The sequence below is a fragment of the Pseudorasbora parva genome, chromosome 4, assembly GCF_024679245.1.
Source record: "Pseudorasbora parva isolate DD20220531a chromosome 4, ASM2467924v1, whole genome shotgun sequence".
NCBI classification, from domain to species: Eukaryota; Metazoa; Chordata; class Actinopteri; order Cypriniformes; family Gobionidae; genus Pseudorasbora; species Pseudorasbora parva.
In genome coordinates, this window is record NC_090175.1 from 16,986,411 (window position 1) to 16,998,120 (window position 11,710).

The 11,710-nt window shown below is 39.7% G+C and overlaps 1 protein-coding gene across 2 annotated transcripts in view; it reads right to left on the bottom strand.

Moving 5' to 3' along the window:
- The window catches only part of evi5l (ecotropic viral integration site 5 like), a 94,225-nt gene extending 82,765 nt beyond the window's left edge, over positions 1-11,460 (bottom strand). For both annotated transcript variants that reach the window (XR_010904719.1, XM_067441133.1), the window contains exon 1: positions 11,236-11,460. The gene's annotated coding sequence lies outside the window, so the exon portion shown is untranslated. The remainder of the gene's footprint in view (positions 1-11,235) is intronic.
- Positions 11,461-11,710: the final 250 nt, after the last annotated feature.

The following is an 11,710-nucleotide window of genomic DNA, read 5'->3' on the forward strand; positions in this document are numbered from 1 at the left end:
ATATGCCAAAGTCAACTTTAAACATATACAATGTAATTTCCAAACAGCAAAATTGTGGCCAGTGAAAATGCTGAGTGACTAGTAACTTTGGAAAACCACTAGCCACGGTGGCCGGTGAGCAAAAAAGTTAATGTCAACCCCTGTATATATATATATATATATATATATATATACACACACACACACACACACACATATATATATATATGTGTGTGTGTAGTGCCGTTAAAATTAATTTGCGTTAACACGTTAATTTTGACAGGCAATGATATATGATATATAAAGTTTGCTGATGTATGACGCCGCTTTTTAGCAGGAGACCGCAATGATTGGTAAAAGTTGCGGTGATTGGTCAAAATTGCGAGTCGCACTGAATTCACGGGGACTGATTGCAAATGACACACAATAAATAATCTTGAATACTTTCATCAAATATATAAATTCAAGCTTAAGTTTAAGATTTTACAATTAGGCTATACTGAGCCTGATCTATCTAAGAGATTTTCTTAGAAGGAAGTTCATACCTTTTAGAAAAATGTCACATGGGTTAAAACTCCTGCTACCCTGATTTGCATTTGTATAGCTCACAGCATGTTCATTTACATGTTAAAGCCTCCCCTGGAGTTAAGGGAAGGGGGGTCTTGGGGGGGACAACTGCCAAGCAAGGCCCACGTCAATTTCTGACAATTCACGGCAGTTTTCGGTGTCGCCTGCAAACTGCCGTGTACAGTCGTAAACCTGATCTTTCACGACAATCTACAGTGCCGCTTACTGACGAAAATCCCACTTTTCATGCAGTGAGAATCATGCAGGTCTAGCACCTAACCTAGCAGTAAATCATCATATTAGAATGATTTCTGAAGAATCATGTGACACTGAAGACTGGAGTAATGATGCTGAAAAATTCAACGTTGACATCATAAATTACATTTTAAAACATTGTAAAAAAAAAAGAAAACATTTTAAATATTTCACAATATTCACATCTGAGTATTAATCAGACTTGAAGGAAAAGTGTGTATGCAGGATAAATTAAACAACTTTTTTAAACATTTGTCACCCTTATTATTGAAACATGTCTGATAATGATAGTTGAGCAGTATTTGTCAGGTCATGTGATCTCAACATGGCAGCCAATATGAGAGGTATGTAAAATAATACGTAATCTCGCATGCGATCTTACATCATTTTAAACATTCCTAAAAGTGTAAAACTCTTTATAAAGTGAAATATTCTGTGATCTTTATAAAAAAGTTAAGATGATAATAAAAGTAACACAGGCAGGCATACACACACCTAAACACACAAAGCTCTAAACAGAGACACAGCAGAACAAAACGTTTCATGCCTTATAGGCGTGGTGGACAAACTATATGACTCAAAATTCACACAATAGCTTTAGCTTCATCATGGAGCTCCTCTGCCCTGTGTGACATTCCACAATCTTTGAGCTCAGAGACACACAAGAACACACCCTCTCCACCATAACTGCCCTTCACAAAGACATATAATGACTCACACACAGACTACAAGGCATGACTGAAGGGCTGACACACTCATTGAAAGTGGACAATCGAGTTTCATAAATATAATCATCAATATGATCAGGTAATCTAGGCGTAAAATGATTGATCACTGCAATAATAAGAGGAAGAATTGCATTACATGTATGATCTCTTGTTGCACAAATCTTTCATTGTGTTAAGGGGTTTATGCAACTCAAGGAGGGAGGATACGGCTTAGACACAATGGTTTACCAGCTAAGATCATGAGGGATAATTTGGCCCATCAGTCCTTATAATGAGAAAACGTTTGCAGCTGAACTCTAAAGCTGAGTAGAGATAACAAACAAGAATATTCATATTCAGAGACTCTGATAAAGTGTCATTTCCAGGAACAGGCCAAGTGTGTAATAGCCCTAAGTTAGTATAAAATAGTATTACTATTATATATTCTCAAATTACCTTTGACAGTGGTTAACCTCTCCCACTGTAACCCCCTATGCAAGTGAGGTCAAGTTTATTATTAATTTATGCAATTGCAATGCCTTGATTTTTAGTAAATTTACACAGCAATAAATGCAATGGTTACTATTATTGGTAACAATTACTAATAATTGGCATAATTTCTTTTGGTGTTTCGGTTTTCGGCCTTGTTTTCCTCTTTTTCGGTTTTCGGTTTCGGCCAATAATTTTTATTTCGGTAAATCCCTAATCAATATGGAAAACATGGAACTTCAGTGTTCGCTAGGGGTTGCACCCACTAGTCGACTTTAAAGGGATCCCCTGGTGTTGAGACTTGTATGGCTTAATATGACATAAATGATGTCTCTTACTGAATTATGTAGTAGAAAACCCATGAAAGATCTACGTTATTTAAAAAATCGATTTTATATTTGGACCATGGGCGGCGCCATTTTGTTTGCGTTCTAGGTTGATGACGTAGAGTGGTTGAACTCCTCAATCAGCTGGCGTTACCCGTAGCTATTTTTACCACAACGCAACTCGAAAATTGTTTCAGAGTTAAACAAAACCAATGAATTGCTTTGTAATTGTACTTAAAACACACTCAAACATACATGTGCAAACAAACTCACCAACACAAACAGATCGGCGGCCGGGCACACACACCTGACAGACTGCGTTGTCTCAATCGAGATGTTGGGCTGCTCAGTCTCCATGACAGGGGCTGAATCCGAAATCGACCCCCTATACCCTGAAATAGGGCATTATTTGAAGGGACGGCCATTTGTAGTGTTGTCCGACATCATAGTGGACATGTTCAAGTGCAGTCATTCAGTCTCACGTTGCACCGCAGTGTACAGCCGATTTACAACAGCTGTCCGACTTCACGCACCCAAACATGTGGACACAAACTCTCTCGCTCACACAGACTCACACACACCCCAACAGATCGGCGCGAACACACACACACACACACACACACACACATATGAGGCGCGAACAGATCGGCGCGAACACACACGCACTGCGTGCGCGCATACATCACTATTCCCTGTGTTGATATCATAGATAGACTGTTGATATGCAGTAGATTAACTGTAATGCCTATGTATCCAGCAGAGGGAAATATCTAGGTAGGATGATGGGATAAAGTTAACGTGAGGAAGAGAGGCAGGATGTTTTGGTGATGATGCATGGGATTGGTTTGTGCATTAAAGTTTGAGCACGCTCAGTGAATTAACCTCAATCTTTAAACTTTCACTTTTAAGACACAAATTACTTTCGCTACTTTTGTTCACTAATACAACTTGAAGGAGTGAATGAAGACGATCGAGTGCGTGAAGTCGGACAGCTGTTGTGTGTAAATCGGCTGAAAACTCGTTATTGCGGTGAACGTGAGACTGAATGACTGCACTCGAACATGTCCCTATGGTGTCGGACAACACTACAAATGGCCGTCCCTTCAAATAATGCCCTATTTCAAGGTATAGGGGGTCGATTTCGGTTTCAGCCCCTGTCGTGGAGACTGAGCAGCCCAACATCTCGATTGAGACCGCGCAGTCTGTCAGGTGTGTGTGCCCGGCCGCCGATCTGTTTGTGACTTGTGTTGGTGAGTTTGTTTGCACATGTATGTTTGAGTGTGTTTTAAGTACAATTGCAAAGCAATTCATTGGTTTTGTTTAACTCTGAAACAATTTTCGAGTTGCGTTGTGGTAAAAATAGCTACGGGTAACGCCAGCTGATTGAGGAGTTCAACCATTCTACGTCATCAACCTAGAACGCAAACAAAATGGCGCCGCCCATGGTCCAAATATAAAATCGATTTTTTAAAATAACGTAGATCTTTCATGGGTTTTCTACTACATAATTCAGAAAGAGACATCATTTATGTCATATTAAGCCATACAAGTCTCAACACCAGGGGATCCCTTTAATGCTCTGCCATGACGCTTTAAGCTTGACGTCGACTAGTCGCTGGCCTATAGAGGGCGCAACAGGATAAGCAATTACCTGACACGCAGGCTCTGCTCTGTTTTCCAGTTAAAAATGACAAATTTAAGTCGTTAGTTGGTTATGAAAATTGCGTCGATCTAGATGATTGGACAGTTAACGTTACATCCCTTGATAACAATATGCAGCTAAGTCAAAGTAATATACTTTTACTTTCATTATAAATACTATAAATTTTGTTTTGCTTAGCGCACAATAGGTTGAGGTTTTGCATTGTCTCAGTAAACATATGCTGGCATGTTTGAATTAATGTAATAATCCTATTTTTTATTTGTATTATTTATTTATTTTAGTTTTTTGTGTGATTTCAGGTCATGTGGAAAGACTGGAGACTACAGCATATGAGCATTACAATGCAGGTGAGGAATAAGTGCACTGTTCTTCTCATTCAACAAATTTGCATCTTATCATGCAGATGTTTTGTACAGTATTTCTGTTGTAATTGTAACTAGAATCATTACGAAACATGGCTTTTCCAATCACTGCTATCATGACACATCTCTACCCTTCATTCCAGCAGATGATCAGCCGGTAGCTGCTCGCATCTCAGCCTGCTTGATGGAAATTTCCGACCTTCACCTGGATGACCTTAACCTTCAACTCAACCTCACCAAGACGGAAGTGCTCGTGGTTTAAGCCAGCCCTACCTTTGTGTTATAATTGATCAGTTAAACTTAACAGATTTCTTAACAGAAATTGCTAGAACTGCCTGATCTTGCAGATTTGCCTTGTACAGCATTGGGATGATCAGGCCATTCCTATTGGAGCTACACAACTTGTCATCCAAGCTCATGTTCCAGCCACAGGCATCAATGTTTGCTTACAGAACAACGACTGGTTCTGCACCCCTACACCTAAACTCACTGCTTCAGATTTATACGCCCTCCAGAAACTTGCACTCTGAATGGTAATGGTGCATTGTGGTTCCACCCCAAAGAGGCACAAAATCACTTTCACAGACCTTTACCTGGATTGTTCCATGCATGGACTAACTCCAACCATTTTCAGGAGACCGCTAAAGATGCATCTTTTTGTGAACACATGACCCACTAAATCTAGCTATTCCTAGGCTATCTAGGAATTGTCACAGCACTTATTGCTGCTTCCAAACATCTGGGACCTGCGGTGTATGTAGACAGAAATGGCTCATTCTAAGGTAATGAAAACAACGAATCATTATGTAAGGTCTTTATACACCACTGAAAACATAGTTAAGTAGTTAACATAGTTCATGTATGGTCACCACAAATGTCTTTGAAAATTACAAAATTTGAATGTCCTCTTTGCTCCGTGATGTATTTTTCCCTGCGTGAGAACATGATGTGCGGTGTGAGAGTGCCATGGCTTGTCAGACATAGTAACAGTAAGGGGGCGGGTCCGTTTGCGAATGGACTTTTGAGCTTAAACGGACAAGTTCACGCAAAATAAACATCCCGTTAGTTAAGTGTTGTAATACATTTTTTATATCGCAAAAAAAAAAAAAAAAAAAAAAAATCGCAATGCAAGTTTTTTCCAATATCGTGCAGCCCTAGTATACTATATTGCATTTCTGTCAATAGATCCTCCTAAATATTACACATTGAACCTTTAAATAATTGTAATTACAAGATTTTTGTCAAAAAAATACAATACATCTAACATAAAATCATACCAAAACTCTGACAACACAGTCATAAAAACAACAATAAAACTTTTACTTTTTACAGAAAAGAAAATGGTTAATAAGCAAAAACTAATAAGACATCTGCTGTGAACCAAGAGCAGCTGCAGTGAATTCAAATTAGTATGACTAAGTAAAACCCAACAAACAGCAGCAGCGGAGCAGAGACTCAGATGGAAACAGGAAAACGTAAGTAGAGGCCCGTTATGACGGTCATGGCCAATGAGCCCCAGCTGCTCTGAAGCAAGGCCATCGTCTCTCTATCAGACACACACAAAATCTTCAAAACACATGCAGGGTTAGCCCAGCCTTCACATTCGTGTGCTGTTTGAAATGATGACGTGAGTTAGCCTGCAGCTGTAAACCAAGAGAAAGTGTGTCGGTGCCAGAACCCTTAAATGCAGATACAGAAAGGAAAAGAGAGATACATCGAGTAAAAGAGGTCGCAGAGGGCGGATAATGCCTTTCTCTCTGGCTCTCTAGGGCATGTTGTGTACTACATAACAGCTTGTTTGTCCTGATGAAACCACAACACTAACCATATCAGTTTAGCATTCACGGTTCACATGACCAATCTAGAACTCACGTAAATCATGAGGTCATTTCAAAGAAACAAAGACTGAAGTGCAGCCATTAGAACAAAAAATTGTCCATTGTTTATTCATATTATTAGTACAAACTGAGAGATCCAAAGAGTTTTAAGTTACATGGAAAGATCTGTTGACATTTGTGCGCCAATCATTCAAACCGTAAATGCTATAGAACGAAGTACTCTGGAGCTGTAAGGCAATAACATCATGACAATGCTGACTGCATCACAAGAACACCAGCAGACTGGGTAAAATATAAATAGATAAATACGGGCAATGTAGCTGTGTATGTGTGTGTGTTACTTGCAAAAAATCTATTCCCTCAGAATACACAGTTTTCAATGGCTGCCGACAGAGAAAGAGGATTTTTCTTGGGGAATGGTACAGCAATGACAACTACCAACAGTGGCTAACTGGACCCTGGAAACCAGCCAATAATTAAACATAGTCAGATCATATTCATTTCCAGGTAATCTCTTGTTTTTTTGTCTCTCCTGTTTCGTCTCCACAATAGTCTTAGTAACTGTTTCATCAAACGAGTACTGATGCAGCATGACTGGGTTAAGCTGGAACCTCAAGCAAATCATAATATTCTCCGATGTCTTTAGAGTTTACACACAACCTGTTGGACACCTGGATTACCACATACTGGCCTTGTCTCAAATGGCACACTTCATATGCACTTTCAGTCATGTGGACTTACAATGGCTGCCACGTGTGCATGTCCGTTAAGTCCATGAGACCGTAGGGTGTCCCATTTGTCATTTCAGGTTCAAGAAGGGTGCTCTACATTACGGCGTTACATCGTTACGATGTCATGAAATCGTCATGAAAGTGCAGACTCGTAGGAAGACCGCAAGGATTTAGGGTGCCATTTGGGACAGGGACATTGTGTATAAAGAGCGAGGCTGTAACCACCATATTAGACAGTGAGTGCGTTTACATGAACGTTCTTAAGCCGATTATGCCTATTAAGCCGAAAAGGAACATGGTCATGTAAACGCGGTAACCCGTTTTTTTTTTTATCGGAGTACGGTCATAAACGGCGTAAGCGTAAATCGGTCAGGACAGGTAGTTTTTTAACCTCTTACCGCGATTTTGCAATGCATGTAAATGTATTAACCTGTTTTCTGTCAGACATATATATCACAAACCACAGACTCTTTTAAGACCCAGAAAATTGTAAAGATGTGTTCTCATCTCATGCAGCAGAAGTAAAAGAGGTTCAGTCAAAACGCTGCATCTGGAACTGTATGAGGGATAATATGAGCCGTATATCTCCCGCTGACACGGTGCACGCTTTATTCAATCATCACAACTGATGTAACATTTGGAATACTCCGAGTCAGACACGGACATTATTATTTTTGATGTCACTATAAGGAAAATCAACTTACTGGTGTGCATGCAAACGAGCTCAATGAGCAACAATTAGAAATGGCCCAAATCAAGTATCCCCTCCAAATTTACTTAAAATGTTTTTTGCAGAGCCCGACCGATTTATCAATCTGCCAATTTGATTAGCCGTTATCAGCCTGTCGCAGATATATCGGCATATATGCTTCGGATATAATAATAATAATAATAATAATAATAATAATACATTTTACTTATAAAGCACTTTACATTTTGAAGAAAATCTCAAAATGCTAAAAAGAGAGGATTTTTTTTTTTTAAATAAATTATGCCACCGATATGAACGCGCGCACAGCGTCTCACAGTGTGCATATATTTACACAAATTAAGTCAAAATGCCTGTCTTGTGAGTATCATAGCAAACATAGTCAGTTGTCGTAAGTGAACGTAAACATGAAATTTGCCAGTCACTGACTCACTGCCAGCATTTTTGGTCAAATTTCATGGCCCACAGTAGCCTAGAAATCTAGAAGCACCCTAGCGGCAGCAAATCTAATCTGCCGCGAGTGTCGTCTAGTAACTCTCGTCTGAGCTGTAAAAAACCAAACTCTGGTCAGGCCAATCCCATTGTGTATAGAGTCGGTTGGCAGGGCTTAACATAATGCGGCAGAGTTGCGCTTGCTTGCTACTAGTAAACACAGAAACTGGCGAACAGCGGTCTTTCGAATCAGCTTTGACCGCGACTCTGGAAGACTTGGAGTTAAGCTTTTCTCTGAGAAAAGAACGGCACTGAAGTCATTCTTAAAAAGGGAAGATGTGTTCAGAGTTTTGCTGACCGTTTGCTGATCTTTATGTGGGTCTGGCTTGTCAGGCTAGGCCCACAGAATATCTTGTATAAATATCTGTACAAGCAATATATCAAAAGAAAGAACACAGCTGTTCTGTTTTATTCTAGCTTCATGTATTATTTTTCATCAACACATCAACATGAAAGCTAGGCTACATTTTGAGGAAAAAAAGCTGAGAAAAATAATCGCATTTTTAACAAAGACTAACTTACATACAGATGGGATTCAGATCGGTGATCAAAACACAGATGGAGTAAAAGATCCATCAACAACCCCCAAAGCTTCACAGTCCTGGGTCGACATTTCATTCAATAACATAAGTTTTGATTTATGTGATGTTTAATGTTGATGGTTGATTTATTTTATTTATATGCATCTGCTTATATGAGATCGCTCGTTTCTGCTTGAGTTTCTTTCCTCTGTTGAATACAAAATAAGATATGTTGAAGAATGGAAGTAACCAAAGAGTTAACCCCATTGACTAGTATGGGATAAATATTCAATGGAAGTCAATGGAGCCCATCAATTTTTTGGTTACTGACAATATTCACATATCTTATTTTGTGTTCAGCAGATCAAAGAAATTCATTCAGGTTTGGAGCAACTTGACAGGTAAGTAAATTATGACAGAATTTTCCTTTTTGGGTGAACCATGCGTTTAAAGGTGCAGTGTGTAGTATTTATAAGGCTCTATTGACAAAAAGGCAATAAAATATACATAAATATGTTTTCATTGGTGTATAAAGACCTTTAACATAGTGTACTGTTATGTTTTTAATAGCTTAGAAAGAGCCATTTCTATCCACATACGCCGTGGGTCCCCTTAAAGTGAAGTCGCCATTTTGCACCAATATTTTTCTACAGTAGCCCTAAAGGGACAAATGCTAGCTACTCTCAGACAATAACATCTTTGTCCTGTGTCGGCCACATAGACAGTAAAAGAAATGGACCGAGCGATCCCATTGACGTCAACGGCTAAATAATGAAGTCAACCTAGGGGCACTCACTTCCTGATGGCTGAGCGAACTGCGCAGGCTCAGACTGAGCTTGAGGACGTAGATGTGACGTGAGCCTCCTGTCTGACAGCTGTAGGTCTTCTAGTAGTTGTGGAAAGTGAAAGCTGAATCACGTTGTTTAAATATTTTCTCCCGTTGCTTTTGGCTCACTATGGGCTTCTCCCCATTCTTCCCCCTTGACTTTATCAGACTTTATGTCTCCACGTCCCCCCGACTGTCTCAGACAGTAAAAGATTGCCTGCGAGCGTCTCCTCAGGTCTATACGGTAATTTCTCAACTGTGCGACAGAGTCGCGTTGGTTATGACGCAATCGTTAGCCTATTTTTACAAAAACAGCTTCTGCGGGGCGATAGTGTAAGATACAAGGTAACGGAGCCTTTTATACATTGTCTTGTTTCTTTAGAAATAAACAATGGACAAATGGAGTCTTTAAACGTCTCAGATGTAAAGTTATTCACTGTCAAAGTGACTCAAAAATGAATGGGAGTCAATGGGATGCTAACAGCAGGTGATGGTTTGGTTAGCAATGGCAGCCCCTAGGGGTGGAACGCTTTCCGAGCGCTAGATTACCCCCTTGGTCGGCCACAAGCTTCTCTGTGAGCTTGGAAAGGGAGGGGGTAAGTGGTGGGTAATTGCAATCCACAACCTCACCACTAGATGCCACAATTTCACACACTGCACTTAAGCAATAAAGCTCCAATTTAACACCCAACTGCAATGACATCGCTTTCACTAAATCATCACAAAATCTACTTATTTTAGACAAAAGTAAATAATTAATTAAATAATCATGAATAAAAATAATAATAATAATAAAATGAAATAATAAAAAAACAACGACATGGGTTCCCACAAGCATTTTTTTCTTCGCTGGTAGCACAACCACACACAGTCTAGCCTATTCATTAAATACCGGCTCAAACAAGTAAACTCTCCTCCCTACCAAAACATGTAATCAGACTGCCCTTAATCATTAGTAAGTGCAGACAATAATCTCTTAAACTGTGACAAACCAAAATAAAAGAACATAACAGCTCACCAAGACATTTTCTTTTGGTTTGTCCAAAATGTCAACAGAATGCAGGGAAACAAATTAAATGAAATCAGACAAGTCTGATGCTTGTAATATATCGCGATATATAAAATGTAACAATAACAAGCTCTTCAGGTCTTTCAAGAAGACAGAAGGCTTAAAATAGCCATAGCCGTTGGTCAACGTGTGCACAGTGTGTAATGCAGGCAAAGTACAATAAAGCCTGTATTCTGGACTCGGCAAACCCTCGTGCAAATGCACCACCAGGGGGGTGCCAGTTTTTACTATAGGTGAGCAATGGATTAGTAACACATTATATTTGTTATTGCGAAGGGGAATTTTAGTGATATGACTGTTTTGATTGAGCTGCGTTATGGACATTAAATGCAAACGCCTTTGCAATGGAGAACACCTAGGGAATTCAAAGCACAATGGTATTTAAACGCAAAGTGCATTTGGATGACTATTATATTAGGTCATAATCATAATTTTTCCGTGTAAAATAAGGGTGTGGATGATGATTTCCCCCCATGGCAATTAGCAGACAGATGGGTTGCAAATCACCGCTGCTGGTCCAGAGATGGGAGCACGAGTGTGATGCGCTGGAATTTCCCCGCGTTTCCCTAGACTACATCTCTGTCATTTCATCCTGATTAACATTTTCAAAATAAACCTTGTATACCGGTGGATGAATGCACTTATAATAAACCAGCCACCACACACTGTCAGTGATGGAAAATGCATACAGCAATGCCCACCTGAATCTCGGTCTCATTACTGAAGCTGCTCCGGCGATCTTGCCATATTAAAGATGATCGGTCACAAAACCGGAAGATATCGGCAATCCTTTCGTGTATGAAGCCGTTGGACCACTACGGTAAGTCGGCAAATGAATAGGGCACCATATTGGATATATTTGATGTGGATGCTCATCTAGAGGAAAATATGAGTCGTCAGGGCGAGCTTCCTCAAGGAGAGCTGCGGTCGACGCCTACAAGAGGAAACCCCGCCCAGGTCCCGCCTACTACCTTGGCCGTGATTTTATAAAATTGCTGATATACATAATCGTAAGCTACCTTATTACAATAAATATCCGATGAAAACTAATCGGTGCATCGGTGCAAATATTGTGCATTTGTTCTCCGAATATTTAACGGAATCGTTCAAAATTAACCATAGTGCAAAGCCCTAACGTCAGCGGATCTCGTGCGATTGACAAATATTTAACCAATA